A 16,194-nucleotide genomic window follows, 5' to 3' on the forward strand; every position below is an offset into this window, starting at 1 on the left:
CTTTATCCTGTCTGGCTTGCTCAGGATAGAAAAAAAGAGCCATCAGAGGGTGGGATGGGTCAGTTGTTTTCAGTAAACAGCGAGCAAGGAGGATGGAATCACCACTCCCTTGTTGTTTTTATGGCAAAAGTGGAACAGGAGAGGGAGAGGCTAAGGTCGGAACAAAGATTGGGTCTGAGATAAGACAAAGGTGTGGGGAGGAGTAGAAATGGACCAGGACTGGTTTCCAGATAAGGGTGAGCAGGAGACGGGAATGGAAACACATGTGGCTTCTTGGAATTCCTGGGCGGGATGGGGGGGGGGGGTGTACAGTGAGAGCTGGAGCAGCGAATGTAGAAGAAATGGTTTGGGCTCTTCGGTGGGACTCCCGGAAGCTAAGAGAACACGAAGTCAGAGGTCTGCACGGAGATGGGAGAAGCCTGAGACATAGATCCCCCACCCTTCCGAGCGCTCACAGAAGTGGCAGGTCCCCAGTAATGTTGGGGCCAAACGTGCTGGTCAGCAGCATTGGGACTGGTTGTCGAGGTCACACGGGGCCGTGCCTGATTACAGAGAAAGATGTGGTGATGGCGTTTGCGATCGGGGCCAATTGGAGAGAAACGAGATTACTCGGGAGCCAACAACCAGGAGAGCCGAACGGAACACGGGACGAGGAAGCTCCCGTAGCGGCCACGGGGTGGGAGTGGTGGATAGCAGGCACCCCCCGCATCATGGCAGTCCAACGAGGAGGGTAAGGGGCAGAGCGGACAGTAAGGGCCTAAAGCCCCTGCAGAGGCACAGAGCCCACGGGAGGCGTGAAGCCCATGGGAGATAGTGGGACTGGTACCAGGACTTCGCGACGAAGGGGAGCGGAACCACACCCGTGGGAGAGGTCGCCGCAGACCTCGGGTCTCACCGCAGGATTTGGAGGGCCAGAGTGTGAATGGGAATCAGAGCATCCGGTGGTGAAGAAGGAAGTCTTAGGGATGAGTTCTGTGGTTGGCAGAAGTCCAGGATTCCTGGGCCGGAGTTGTGGCGTAGTGGGCTAAGACTCCGCCTGTGGTGCCAGCGTCCCATATGGGTGCTAGTTCGAGTCCCGGTTGCTCCTCTTCCCGTTCCAGCTCTCTGCTACGGCCAGGGAAAGCAGAAGATGACCCAAGTGCTTGGGCCCCTGCATCCACGTGGGAGACCCGGAAGAAGCTCCTGGCTTCAGATCGGCTCAGCTCTGGCCATTGCAGACATTTGGGGAGTGAACCAGCAGATGAAAGACCTTTCTCTCTCTCCGCCTCTGCCTCTTTGTTACTCTGCCTTTCAAATAAATAAATATTTAAAAAGAAGTCATCATCTAGGGTCCCAAAGCAGCCCACATCCCTGAAGGGAAAGCAAGGTCAATGGCAGAGCCTGGATCCGAGTCACAGACTAATGAAAGCCACCACCACAAAGACACCAAACGCTGGAGTAAGGGAGAAGGTGTGTGGTCGGGGAGGGGGACAGGCTACCTCCCCACGCGTGAAAAAACAGCAGGCTGCACTAGAACAGGTCTCATGCAGCCTTGCAGAGGTGAGGATGTGGGAGCAGCAAATCCCATTAGGGTGGGGGTGGAGCTGATGCTTGTGGTTGGGCCTCTGGTCACCTGACTTCTAGGGAGCCCGCCTGGGCTTAGGAGTGAGGCTTACTGTACAAGATGGCCATGGGGCCAGAGCCTAAGACGGTGTCTGGGGCTTGAGATGGTGCCCCAGGAAAAACGGCAGCACCATTTCACTAACAGGGAGGGGGTGGCGGGCACAGTGATGTAATTAGGCAGGAGGGATAAATCCCAGAACTCCACAGTACAGCCGGGTGATTGTGGTTTACGTTATTTTATTATGTGTTTTATAAGGAGCAAGAAGAGAGCAATTCGAAGATTCCCAGAGCAAAGAAACAGTAACTGCCCAAGGAGGTGGAAACGCTAAGTGAGCTGACTGGCTCGCTACAAATTGGATGCACGCATTGGATTGTCACATTGCAGCCATAAATATTCATAGCTATTATGTGTCAATTAAAAAGATTTGTTTAAATTAAGTAACACATGTATTCATTGCCATACTGGGATACTTTTCTATCAGATCATCAGCAATTAAGAATACTGAAATTAGGGGCCAGTGTCTTGGTGCAAGCCTCCACCTGTGGTGCCAGCATCCCTTCTGGGTACCAGTTCGAGTCCCAGCTGCTCCACTTCCAATGCAGCTCCCTGCTAATGCCCTGGGAGAGCAGAGAAGATGGCCTAAGTGCTTGGGCCCCTGCACGCACGTGGGAGACCTGGCAGAAGCTCCTGGCTCCTGGCTTCAGGCTGGCCCAGCCCTGGCCATTGCAGCCATTTGGGAAGTGAACCAGCGGATGGAGGATTTCTCTGTTTCTCCCCCTCTCTCTGTAACTCTGCTTTTCAAATAATAAAAATAAATCTTTAAAAAATAAAGAATACTAAAATTAAGAAAACTCATCTAAGTTAGCAGCAGCTAGAGACCCAGCTGAGTGGTGCTGCTGAGTGCGTCTTGGTTCACTCTCCAGGGGTCACTCGCTGGCCATGGGATCATCTGAGCCTCCAAGCTGTACACACCTCCTTGGGCCAGCAATTGGACTTCTAAGATCCTTAGCTTGTGTTTTTCCTCTTCAGCTAAGACAGCAGAAATGATGATTTACTGTGCCTGTGTTAAACTCAGCCACACCTGAGAACAGCATGTCACAGGCCCAGGGCAAAGAGCCATCAGGGACTGTTCAGGTGTCAGCCAGGTGGGTCTCTCAAAGGCGGTTTTGGTGGTCCAATGGGGATGGAAGTTCACATCCTTCGAGAGACAAGTTGTAGAGAGAGCAGGCAGTCCAGCCCCTGCATCTCCAGCCTGGCCTCCAGCACCCCTGACTAGCACTCCTTCGGCCATCACGGTACATGGGCAGATGGACACGGGTCATAGGTACACAAGTATATGGGTGAAGGATACATGGGTAGATGGACACATGGGTACACAAGTTAAAAGGGTACATGGGTACACAGGTTACATGGGTAGATGGGCATATGGGTACACAAATTACATGCGTACACGGGTACACAGGTACACAGGTTACATGACACGTGGGTACACGGGCACATGGACATGTGGGTACACAGGCACACGGGTACATAGGTACACAGGTTACATGGGTAGATGGACACGTGGGTACACGGGTACACAAGTTACATGCATACACTGGTACACAGGTTACATGGGTACATGACACGTGGGTACACGGGCACATGGACATGTGGGTACACAGGCACACGGGTACATGAGTACACAGGTTACATGGGTACATGACACGTGGGTACACGGGTACACAAGTTACATGCATACACAGGTACACAGGTTACATGGGTACATGACACGTGGGTACACGGGCACATGGACACGTGGGTACACAGGCACACGGGTACACAGGTACACAGGTTACATGGGTACATGACACGTGGGTACACGGGCACATGGACATGAGGGTACACAGGCACACAGGTACACAAGCTGGCAATTTACTGTGACCTCCGTCCACCCTTCGTCATAGGCACTTTAGCCTGTGTGTTGGCTTCTTCCTCCACTTGGTCTCCTGGCCCAGGTTCTAAGATGGCGCCAACGCCCAGAGCAAGATCCTTCTGCGCCTTGACAGTCTGCAGAGCCTCCAGCTCCACCTCCTGGAGCCTGAGGGAGGCAGAAGCAGAGCAGTCTACGCTCCAGCAGGTGCTCTGATATGGATGCCAGCGCCACGGCAGCGGCTTAATTCCCTGTGCCGCAGCACCAGGCCCTGGCCCAGGCTTTGGGAAGTCTTAGAACAGGAACTGGCCCTGGGTCAGCCTGGGGGCAATACGGAAGTGGGGCCTGGCGACAAAGCCCTCTCCCCTCTTTCGGAGCCAGAGCCACGCCAACAAGGTGGCGGGGGGAGGAAGCCCAGGCCTTGAGACTCCTGCCTCTCCGTGTCTCTGCCGTCCTTCCCAAACCAGCGTAGGTGTGAATCTTCTGACACGGGTTAGGTAGCTCACACCACACCCCCTCCATCATGGTGCTCAGCCAATTACAGACTGGGGGGGGCAGAGCGGGGCTCCCAGGGGATTGTGGGAGCCTAAGTGAGGGGCGCCACAGTCTTCCTGGGGCAGGGAGGGGCTGGGCTCCCAAGGCTGGAGACTTCCCAGAAACATCGTCCCAGGCCAGAAATGAAAATGAAAATGATTTCCCCAGAGGCTGATGGGTGCCGGAAATGGCGCGGGTCAGTGTTCCGGTGAGCCCTCCTGGTGTGGCGACTTCGCCAGCGGTGTTAGACGTGCACGTGACCGGTGGATTGATGCACGTGTCCCTAATGGGCTCCGCCAGGGAAGGTCCAGGGACCAGCATGGCGGGTGGGTGGCTGGGCAGCAGGATGCATGGGAGAATGCCCTTAATTGCCTTTCTTTGTTTTTATTTATCTGCAACGTAGAGCAAGAGTGAGAGAAGGAGACAGAGAGAGATGTATCGCCCACCTGCTGTGCAGATGCCCACCACCACCAGGGCTGGGCAAGGCCTGGAACCGGAAGCCAACGATCTCACACAGGTCATCCGTGTGGGCGGCACGGATCCAAGTACCCGGGCCACCACCTGCTGCCTTCCAGGTGCATTAGCAGAAAGCTGGACTGGAAGTTGTGGGGAGCAACCCGGACTGGACTGAGTTACTGGAATTAAGACTTATTCTATGCATCTGCTCTCCCACAATATGGCGCTGGGAGAGGAGAAAACAGCTTCTACGCAGCTGCCTCTTGCCAACTTGAGTGATGACCTCCAGGAGCTGATCCTGCTCCTGATTGGAGGAGAGCAGCGTACTTGGCGTGTGGGCAGCCGAGTTAGGATTGGCGGAGGAGGACTATAAAGGAGGAGAGAGACGGCATGCACCAGGAACATCTAAGGGGAACATCTAAGAGGAACACCTGTGCAGCCCCCGAGAGAGCCGGCCGGCGGTGTGCCGCTCCCCTGCGGAAGTGGGGAATGTGGCAGGGGGAACCGCCCTTCCACGGAAGTGGAAGGGTCGGTAGCCAACCCGGGAAGAACCAGCAGCAAACCCGGGGAGGGCCGAGCAGACAAAAGAACAGTGCAGGGTCCTGTGTCGTTCCTCCACAAAGACGGGGAGCGACAGAAGTGGAGGTGGGGCTCACTCCAGGCTCTCCGTGCGGGATGTGGGCACGCCCGCAGCATCTTCAGCCACTGCCCCACAGCGCCGGCCCCTCCCCTCCACTGTCTCGCCAGATCACTGTCGGGCCTTTCACCACAAATAGGTTAGTCACTCACGCCTGCCGTGAGTATGTACTGAACATGTAGATTGAGCCAGAGCCGCAGCCGGACACTGGCACAGCTGGGGAAGGAGCAGGACGACTTCCCGGACAGCAGGGGCTAGGAGGGGGAGCAGCAGGCTGCACGGCTGTACCCGAGTGACACAGGAGCCAAGAGGACAGGAGCCAGGGCTTCAGGACATGACGCCGGGGAGCACCCAGGGTTGAGGGTGCGAGCAGGTGAGGCCACCTGAGCGGCAGCAGCCGCATGGAGCCCCCAAAACAAGTGCCCAGCGGGGGACCCGGAGCCCCACCCTCCCCACAGCCTGGAGGGGCTTCTCGCCTGCCCCCCAGCTCTCTCCTCGCTTCCTCCTCCCTTTTCTTCTGTCCTCTGCCAGGAGATTGCTCCAGTCCACCCGGCTCAAAGGGGCTACACAGTGGCCTGTACTGAGCACTCCGAACTCCACTAACTGCTGCTTGGCAGGTGCAGGTGCTGAGCCGAGTACTGCGGGGTCGTAGAGGTCCACACCCAGGCCAGCAGTGCCCTCCCCAGAGGTGACCCGTCGGGGCTGCTCCTCGGCATGACCACACAGGCCCAGTACTGGGAGTGCTTTCGTCTGAAATAAATGTGACACTTTTTTGTTCAAATTGTATTTATTTGAAAAGCAATCTTCCATCCAATGCTTCACTTCCAAAACAGCACCCCAACAGCCAGAGCTGGGCCCAACCAAAGCAAGCCAGGAGCCCAGAACTCCAGCCAGGCCTCCCACGTGGGTGTGAGGGACCCAACCACCCCAGCCATCCCTGGTGCCTCCCACAGCAGCAGGAAGCTGGAACCAGCAGCAGAGCTGACGTGGGATTCGGACACCAAGCGGAGGCGCCAAACATCAGCCCGCCAGCCACTGCTTTGCAGCGATGGATGGGGCAGACGAAAACGAAAAGGAAGCAGTTGAGAGAATTCGCGAAGATTTTCTAAGAATGGCTGACGCCTTAGCACCACTGAACTAGTGACAGCGCTAGCAGAAGGATGTCTCCTGCTCCCCAAAAGTCAATACGCCCGAGCCAGAGAGAAGGGGAGCTACAGCCCCTGCCGGCTTGGGGTGCAGGGGGCACAGTGGGAGAGGCTTCTCCACCACAGGCTGAGGACAGGAGCAGGGAGGGAAACGGGCGAGGACCAGGCCCCCGCACCTGATGGGGACCCCTTACTTCACAAGGCCCTGCTGCTCCTCTCACCGTCCAGCTGGGAAGAAGTGAGGACTCCCCTTAAATGGACTTGGGCCGGTCACTGTGACAGGTTTTGAAGAGCCCGCGGGAACGCTGCAGCTGCAGGTGGGAAACCATAGCTCTGATCCAGTGTGGGCCCACGGCTCCGATCCAGTGTGGGACCCACGGCTCCGATCCAGTGTGGGACCCTCGGCTCCAATCCAGTGTGGGACCCACAGCTCCGATCCAGTGTAAGGACCACGGCTCTGATCCAGTGTGGGACCCACAGCTCCGATCCAGTGTGGGCCCACAGCTCCGATCCAGTGTGGGCCCACGGCTCCGATCGCCCACGGCTCCGATCTAGTGTGGGCCCACGGCTCTGATCCAGTGTAAGGACCACGGCTCTGATCCAGTGTAAGGACCACGGCTCTGATCCAGTGTGGGACACCCAACGTCCATGCTGGGGTTTCTGCCTTACGACTTTGCACGGGTTCCTTCACTCCTTTCCATAGCGTGGAACCATCATTCATTCGTGCAAACATTATGTGAGTTCTTTTTTAACTGGGAAAATAGTATTTTTGCTTTAAAAAATTTTAGACCCCCCCAAAAAAAATTGAGGGGCTGTCATTGTGGTACAGTGGGTTAAGCCATGGCTTGCAATGCCGGCATCCCCATATGGTCACTAGTTCAAGCCCCAGTTGCTCCACTTCCAATCCAGCTCCCTGATAATGCGCCTGGGAAAGCAGCGGACGATGGCCCATGTGCTTGGGCCCTGCCTTCCATGTGGGAGACCTGGGTGGAGTTCCAGGCTCCTGGCTTCAGCCTGGCCCACCCTGGCCATTGCGGCCATTTGGGGAGTGAGTCATCAGGTAGAAATCTCTTTCTCTGTATAAAAATCTTTTTTTAAAAAAATGTTCAGACCACATGAAAACAAGTGAGTAGGAAGTGCGACAATGACCCAGCACGCAGAGTGAATCCTAAGGGTGCCACTCACACCTGTGGCTCCTGTTCTGTTTCCCAAGGAACCCCGGAGCAGGGGCAGTGCTGGGGAGGGTGGCAGAGGGCCTGGGGGCTTTCTGCTCCCAGGGTCAGAGTCATTGTCTCTGAGGGGGGCGGGGCAACTGAACCCAGCCTTCAGGAGGAGTTGGGCCAGCGGGGGACAGCAGGCACCGACAATTCCTAGGCAGGACGGGGCCTGGCCTGGACGAGGGAGGAGCTGGGGCCAGGACTCGGGGTGGGACACCATGGACTGACGTCCCGCCTGCACGTGCAGTCTGCGGGATCCCTCGGGCTTCCAGGAGAGTGGGGGAGGCCATGGGGAGGCCGGGGAGGGGCCGTAGGGGGGATTCAGGGGATGATCTGGGTGCAGGGGTTCTGGAGAGGCCCAGTGGGAGGGGCAGCAGGCTGCACTCAGGGTCCTTTCCCTCCAGGGACCGCGGGTGGGAGCGCAGAATCAGACGATCAAGGAGAACGTGATGGACGAGCCCAGGGTCACAAGCACAGCGAGGACTAAGTCACCCAGACCACGGCCAGCACCCTGGAAGCCCCTCACCAGTGGACAGAACGGCTCTGCCTCTGAAACTCACTTTTCTGTTTCCGTTCCTTGTTTCCTTCCCTAGCAGCCGACCTGCGTCTCCCCTCCCTGTCCCCTCTTATTGTGTGATTTTCTCTGTAACTTGGCGAAGTAGCAACTCTCTGTGGAACTGGAAAAAATAAACAGGGGGTGGCGAGCATTCGGTACAGCGGTTAAGGTGCCACGTGGGAGGCCACGTCCCGGAGCAGAGCAGAGTTTGAGTCCCGACTTGGCTCTGGACTCCAGCTTCCTGCTAACATGTACAAGACATCAGATGACGGCTCAAGCCCTTGGGTCCCTGCCACCCATGGCGGGGGGCCCCAGATTGAGTTCTGGGCTCCTGACTTCGGCCTGACCCAAGCCTGGCTTTTGCAGGCATTTGGGGAGTGAACCAGTGAACCACAGATCTTTTGGTCTCTGTGTGTCTCTCTGCTTTTCCAATACACAAATAATTTTTTTAAATAAATGCTGATCAGGGATGGCGCAGCTGGGCAAGGCCCGGGACTTGCTGCACATCATCACAGCTGCGCGTCCTCGCACAGCTCAGCGACACAGCCGGGACTCACAACCAGGCCAGGGGCTCGGACTCAGCCAGGCTGGGATTCACAGGACAGACAGAACCACGAGAGGAGCAGGTGAATTTCAGACCCGGAGAAAGATGGGGCCGGAACCAAGCCACGCCCCTCCTTCCTCCTGGTGCAGGGGGAAAGACTGCCAGGCACAGGCCAGGCCTCCGCCGCCCGGCTCAGAGGCCCCGTCCCGAGGCCAGGGAAGCATATGCCCACCAGAGATGCGCGCGCCAATGTTCTCAGCAGCTTTCTTTGCAAAGACAACAACTGGAAAGAGTCCAGACGTCCATCAGCCGGGGATTAGTCAACAGACTGGGGCAGGGCCCTCCTAGGTGGCGACAGAAAGGAACAAGCTGCCCACACAAGTGGGGGAGAGGAGCCAGGACCCCCACCCCACCTGTACACTGTAGGCTTCTATTTACGTAAATTCTAGAAAAGCCGGCGCCGCGGCTCACTAGGCTAATCCTCCACCTTGCGGCGCTGGCACACCGAGTTCTAGTCCCGGTCGGGGTGCCGGATTCTGTCCCGGTCGCCCCTCTTCCAGGCCAGCTCTCTGCTGTGGCCAGGGAGTGCAGTGGAGGATGGCCCAAGTCCTTGGGCCCTGCACCCCATGGGAGACCAGGAGAAGCACCTGGCTCCTGCCATCAGATCAGTGCGGTGCACCAGCTGTGGCAGCCATTGGAGGGTGAACCAACAGCAAAAGGAAGACCTTTCTCTCTGTCTCTCTCTCTCACTGTCCACTCTGCCTGTCAAAAAATAAAAATAAATTTAAAAAAATAAATAAAAAAATAAGCTTTAAAAAAATTCTAGAAAATGCGAACGAGCGCTGTGGGCAGGGTAGGCTGCCGCTTGCGATGCGGGCATCTCGTACCAGCGCCAGTCCGAGCCCCGGCTGCTCCTCTTCTGATCCAGCTCCCTGCTTGTGCACCTGCAGAGGCAGCAGGTGTCAGCCCCAGTGCCTGAGGCCCCGCCACCCGGGTGGGAGACCGGATGTTGTCCCAGGCTCCCGACAGCGGCCTGGCCTGGCCCTGACCGTTGAAGCCACTTGGGGAGCGAACCAACAAATGGCCGATCTCTGTCACTCTACAAATAAATAAACAAACCTGAGAAAACAAAAGAAAATGTGAATGCAACCTCACGGGCAGACAGCAGGTGGGAGCAACTAGGGGTACAGTCGTGGGTGACAAAGGAAGGACCACGAAACCCCGGAACACAAGCACCTACTTTGGGGGCGACAGACCTGTCACAAAGCATTAAATCCTGCCCTCAAATATGTAGTTCAGTACACGCAAATTATACCTTGAGGAGCTGAGTTTTTTCAAAAAGAGGGAAAAATACGTTATAAGAATTTTTTTTTTTCCAGAAAATGCTACCTACAGGTATGGGGTGAGCTGTGGAGGAACTGGCCGCTTCCCCTGTTCCTGGTGAAGACGGGCGAACGGCCGATCCCGCAAACCACACGCACCGAGAGCCGCCAGCACCCCGCACCCCGCGGACCGCACTCGCCTCTGTAGGACTTCGAGCCGACTGCTTCTGGCACGCTCGGCCCAACCCACGTGAGGAGTCTGCGAGTTTGCAAACAGCAAGTGTCCGCGCTCACGCAGCAGAACAATCACAGGCCCAGAGAGGAAGCCACGCTAGACTGAGCCGTGATCACAGCCGGGCACAGCTCTCCCTGCACCCTGGGGACCCCCAGCCTGGGGCGGGGGAGGGGGCCACGCCAGGCCCCGGCGTCAGGAAGGTGGTGGGAGCAGGTTCGAACCAAGATGGCCCCTCCAGGGAACCCACCTGCTCCCTCACTAGGCTACGCTGGAAGCAAACTGGGAGTTGTCTCGCCCAGGGCTCTGCTGAAAGGCAGATGGATGAGGGAGGGGCCGACAGCAGCCCGGCGGGGCGGGAGGACTCAGCACAGGGAGGACTCCGCACTCGGCAGGCATTCAGTCAACAGGAGCTCTGCACTCTGCACAGCCACGGGTGTCAGAAACAGCACACACACCACACACACACCACATGCACTGTGTGTCAGAAAAGTTCACGGAGACAGAATTAAAAGGCAGGCTGAGGGTGGATGTTTGCCGTGGTGGTGAGCGGGCTGCCTGGGATGCCTGCATCCTGCATCCAAGTGCAGCTTCCCTCGGACCCCAGCTTCCTGCTGATGCACACCCGGGACGCAGCAGGTGCCGGCTCCCTGCCAGCCACACGGACAACCTGGATGGAGCTCCTGGCTCCCGGCTTCAGCCTGGCCCAGGCCTGGCTGCTGTGGGTATTTGGTAAATGAAACGAGCAGGTGGGAGTGCTCTCTCAAATACATAAATTTTTAAAAGAAACACTTATTTTGCTGAAAAAAATTTCAAGTCCATGCCCAATTTTTTCATAACACGAATTTCTCATCAACTGTTTGAAGAGCACCTCCTCTATTAAGTTAAAAAGCATAGTGCAGGGCCGGGGTCTGTGACGCCGGCATCCTGTATGGGCACGGGTTCGAGTCCCAGCTGCTCCACTTCCGATCCAGCTCTCTGCTGTGGCCTGGGAAAGCAATGGAGGATGGCCCAAGTGCTTGGGCCCCTGCACCCACGTGGGAGACCTGAGAAGCTCCTGGCTCCTGGCTTTGGGCTGTCCCAGCCCTGGCCGTTGCAGCCATTTGGAGTGAACCCACAGATGGAAGATCTCTCTCTTCCTCTCTCTGCCTTTCAAATAAAATAAATCTTCAAAAACAAACAAAAAAATAGTGCAAGATACCTATAGTAGGCTGTTGTCTATGTTTGTAAAAAGCCCACAGAAGCAAACAAAAGCCACAACGTGTCCGACGGGAGAATCAGAATCCTGGGAGCTGGGGCCGGGGCGGAACGAAGACTTCCCCGGCTCCTGCAGACCCAGGCAGCTTGCGCTCCAACAGCCATCTTGGAGAAGGACACCAAACCACAGTAGAGAGCACTCTGCCGTCGCCAGCGCGCCGGTGCCACCCTCACTTCCCCGGGCCCCACAGCGGGAACCCGTGGCTGGGCTCGGGGTGGGCGCCTGCAGCGCGGCCCCTGTGAGCCTCTGTGCGCGCTGCAACCCTGGCTCACACACCCGCTCAGCACACCCCGGGGAAGAAGTCGTGCCCTGGAGCGAGCGGCCAGCCCTCTCTCACACAGCCCTCTACAGGGAGGAAGTAGAGAAAGATGGCTCAGGACTCGAGAAGTGCACACGGCTGGAATCACACAGAACCCCAGTCCGTCCCATTCGGCGGCTGAGGGGTCATGTCAGAATGGAAGATCCAGAAACTTCCATGGCCCAAACAACATCAGCCCCCACCTCACTGGGAGCAAGCCCTAGGGGCCCCATCCCACTCATTCCAGCGCCTCACTGCTCTTCAGGGATAACCAAGCACAACTCACCCCAGGGCCTTTGCACAGATGCTGTCCACCGTGGTGTCTCCTCCTGCAGGTCGCTGCGTGCCTTGCTCTCGTCAGCAGGACTTCGCCCGATTTTTAGCGGCACGACTCCATCTGGAAGATCTACTCCTTCTGTTTTCTCCAACTGCAGGTCAAGAGGGCCGGGCTGCAGCTGCCAGGGTTCGTGGGGCTGAAACCACCAGAGACCGCTCAGGCTGCTCAGGATGGGTGCCTCAGAGGCAGCAGGATGACCGTCTTCAAGTACCTGCGGGGTCACCTGGGACAGGAGCCGAGTGGCTCTGTGACACCAGAGGCTGGGAGGCGAAGGCCAGGTTTGCACTTGGGTTTTGCTGCCCTTAATTTCCTGCCAGCAGCAGGTGGTCTCTGCGAGTCGGCACCCAGTGTGATGACACAAGCGGGATGGAGCTGAGGGCTGACTGGATGGAGATGCTGGCCAGAGACCCCCCTCCACCCCCTGAAGGAGCCAGGGGTGGAGATGCTGGCCAGAGACCCCCTGAGAAGCCCGGGGTGGAGATGCTGGCCAGAGACACCCCCCAGAAGCCAGCCTGCCCTGAAGACCAGGCCGTGGGCTGCTGTGGTTGGCGGCACCCCCAGTGTTAAGGAGGAAGCAGAGGGGGAATCCTGTGCCACGTGACAGGTGGACTTGCCCTGGAAGGCTGGACTGCACAGGCAGCGCTCTCATCCCTTGTGCAGAAAGATCCTCCGTTTAGGAAAGGAGCCCAGGGCCAGCACTACGGTGCAGTGCTGTTAAACCACAGCCTGCAGTGCCGCCATCCCATATGGATACTGGTTCAAGTCCCGGCTGCTCCACTTCTGATCCAGCTCCCTGCTAATGGCCTGGGAAAGCAGTAGAAGATGGCCCAAGTGCTTGGGTCCCTGCATCCATGTGGGAAACCTGGAAGAAGCTCCTGGCTCCCTATTTTGGCCTGGCCCAGCCCAGGGCCACTTCAGCCATTTGGGGAGTGACCCAGCGGATGGGAGACCTCTCTCTGTAGCTCTGCCTTTCACATAAATAGATAAGTCTTTAAAAAAGAAAACCGAAAAAGACAGGAGCCCACGGAGAGACCGGAGGAAGAGAAGGAGGAAGTACTCGCCCACGGCACCAGTGTCCTGGGGTGGCTGTGGCAGAGAGCCACACCGGAGAGGCTCGGAAGACGTCCACCGTCGCCCGGTCCCAGAGGCCACAAACCAGAATCAAGGCGTCAGCAGGGCCCCTCTGAACCCCGAGGAGAATCCTGGCCCCGCCCGCTCCGGGGCGGCCACCCCGGGGCTTGTGCTGCGTCCCTGCAACCTCCATTACCAGCACCACGCGGCCTTCTCCCCTCCACGTCCGTGTCTCTCGCATCTCCTAGTAAGGATGCCAGCCCTGCGGGATTGAGGCGTCCTCTCCCCGAGGATGCTACTTCCGAACCCCAACAGCCCCGTTCCCCAGCAAGGCCCCATGCCCGGGGATCAGGACTTGACCTTGAACGTATCTTCCCCAGGGTACAACTCATTCCATAATATCCTTAGAGACCCCAAGGCCCTTAAGCCTCAGCAGGGGCCAGAGGCCAGGGCATCCCCGTCCGCCACCCGACTCTCACTTCTCACTCACTGAGCAAGCATCGCTCCTTGGCGAATGCTTAGAAGCCAAGAGCAACACCGCTTGTGTCTTTAAGAAAGAACAACAAGGAAAAAAACCACGGAGATTTGACTGTAAACACGCTTGACAAACCTACCCCTTGGCCAGGCCCTTGGAACCGAGCCTCCCCACCCCCACCCCCAAGATGCTATCCAAAAGCAGCAGGGAAACCAGCGTTTACGACCCTGCCAAAAATAATTGAGCGTCCCAAGAAGCCATGGGCTCTCGTGTACCGGCAATTTCTAAAAACCCTAAGGTCAGGTTTGTTTCTGTAGAAGATCGTGTTCCAGGTTACTGGCAGACAAAGACTTGGAAGGTGTGATACGCCTGGCATGAGTACCCACCTCCAGCCAGATGCCAGCCCGGGCTTGGCAAAACAGGGAAGGGGTCGCGCCTGCATGGCCATGTGTCCCCAAGCCCCCTGCAGTGGTGACCTAAAGATTTCAGAGAGCAAACGAGCACCGTCAAGCGGAACGGAAACCCGAGGTGTCTGTCACCATGACCCCAGAACAGCCTCTACCCCGGGGCCTGCACGGCCCAGACAGCTGCTCGGGAATGCACAAAGCAAACCTCTGCTGGTCTCCAAAGGGCAGAGCCCTGTGCCCGTGGCCTGCTGGTCAGGGCCAAAGGGAAGCCCCTTCAGGACCCTCGAAGGCCCTCACCTTGGTGGCCGATGGCAGCTCCCTGCAAGTCCAGGCGACCTTGCAAAGCGAGGCTGATTGAACCGCCTGCCCGCTGTGCCAGAGCCCTCGGCACAGCCTCTCCTGCCACGCGGGAGGAGGAGGGCTTCTCTCTGCTTCTCACCCAGCCGTGACCCACCATTATTTTGCTTTGTTTTTTGACATTCAAATACAGGAACGTTAAGTCCCTGACACTAGACCCCAGAAAGAAAAGGAGGGCCCTGTTGTGGAGTCTGCTCAAATGAGAAACAGACAGAGCGCCCCTCTTCCACAGGCCAGAGCTTAAATTGAGCACACGTGGAAGATAAGCCGACCACGCGCCGGTGGAAACCGCCTCTCTGACCTCCCGGCAACCCGCAGGTGTGCCACCCGCGTGGCAGGAGGGCACCGCCAAGGCCCCAGGTGTCCGGACAGGCAGTCCTGCCGAGGCTCCAGCGCGTAAGGGAACTGCAGACAACAGGTGCCTTCCTTTGGTTCGAGCGGCACCGAGAACCTGTCTCCGTGAGCTCTCCCGCTCGGCCTGAGAAGCCAGCCCAGCCGGCCCAACAGCCTCAGCAGGGGCGCAGAGCACAGGGAAGAGGGGGGACCTCCCCACCAGTCCGCACCAGGCCCACGAGGCAGGGCCAGGTCTGCCTACCAGACGCCGGAGGGCCGGTGGGAGCGGCTCAGGTCTCAGGGGGCCCCTTGAGGGCAGTGGGCTGTTTCGATGGCATCGGCTGAGAAGCGTCAGGAAGAAGGCCGTGCCATTGCCGGGCACCGAGCCTGGGGCGCGCAGTGGCTGTCCCCTGCCCTTCCAGTGGGAATGGGGACAAGACGGCCAAGTCGGGAGCCAGGCATCACGACGCCCTGCCATCCTGGTTGACTCTGGGGTGTTTCCAGGACACGGTCTGCATCGCCATTCGGCACAGCTCCTAAAAGCCAGCCCAGAGTCCAAACGCAAGCCCGCTGATAAGAACACAGCCCTTTCTCCTTCGGCCCTCGGCCCCCACGGCTTCCTCTTAACACCCAGCGTCTCAAATCTCAATTGAGAAATCACTGTCAACCCAGGGCCTCTTTCCACAGCATGAAAGCACAGCGACTGTGATCCTGACAGATCAGCCAGCTTAATGGGAACCTTCAGTGGCCAAGGACCGGCTGCCAAGAGCAAAGTATTAGGTTGGCAGGGCTTAAATTACTTAATAGCATCCAATGCCAACACAGAGCCAGGAACTGCTGCGTGTTCAGCGGAGAATTATGAATTAAGGCTTATGAGGCCGGGGTTGCAGCAATGGCCTTACCCAATGTGGAAAATCCTTCGGCTGCTACTTCCCTTTGAAGCCGGGACACGCATGCCAAACCATAAACATATCACTTCCTGGAGGATCCGCCAGGCCGCTCCAACTTGAAATCAAGCCCCGGCCGTGTGCATCTCAAGATCTTGCACACACTCTGCAAGCACACGGCCCCCGCCAGCTCCTCCACTCCCCGAGCAGCACGGCACACAAAGCCCAGAGCCCTGGCTCGCCCCACGGGCAGGCAGGACCCGCAAGGCTTGGGAAGATGAGCATCAGCTACCGTCTCTAAAGAGGGAGCATTCCGGTTCCTTGCAAACCCTGACATCTAACCCCCACTGCTAAGCAAGCCCAGGAATACCTAAAGGCCTTCCCATCCCCCGCCCCTAGCATGCAGTAGGCAGTGACCGACTAAGGCAGCAGTGAGTCTGTTCTCATTAAGAGTCTCCGTTACTTACGCATTTCCCAGCACCCCTGGGGCAAAGGACAGTGCTCCGGGCAGGTGAGCACCACCGAAGCTGGCACAAGGCCAGCTGCACATGCGCGCTAGGGAGAGAAAGACGAGACTTCAGATCACGCACGACCATCCCACCCACCACGTTCA

At 57.7% G+C, this 16,194-nt stretch overlaps 1 long non-coding RNA gene across 2 annotated transcripts; it reads left to right on the forward strand.

Annotated features, from left to right (window-relative positions):
* The first annotated feature begins 248 nt into the window (after nt 1–248).
* LOC149123305 (uncharacterized) lies at nt 249–2,387 on the forward strand. Of its 2 annotated transcripts, none has more exons than XR_016215707.1 (3): nt 249–730; nt 1,101–1,539; nt 1,859–2,387. It is a non-coding gene; the product is annotated as an uncharacterized LOC149123305 (long non-coding RNA). The 2 variants fall into 2 exon arrangements; XR_016215708.1 differs by having other exon boundaries at nt 1,101–1,449.
* Nucleotides 2,388–16,194: the final 13,807 nt, after the last annotated feature.

This window comes from Oryctolagus cuniculus, chromosome 11, assembly GCF_051225735.1.
Source record: "Oryctolagus cuniculus isolate XC-2025 breed Fujian yellow rabbit chromosome 11, ASM5122573v1, whole genome shotgun sequence".
Taxonomy (NCBI): Eukaryota; Metazoa; Chordata; class Mammalia; order Lagomorpha; family Leporidae; genus Oryctolagus; species Oryctolagus cuniculus.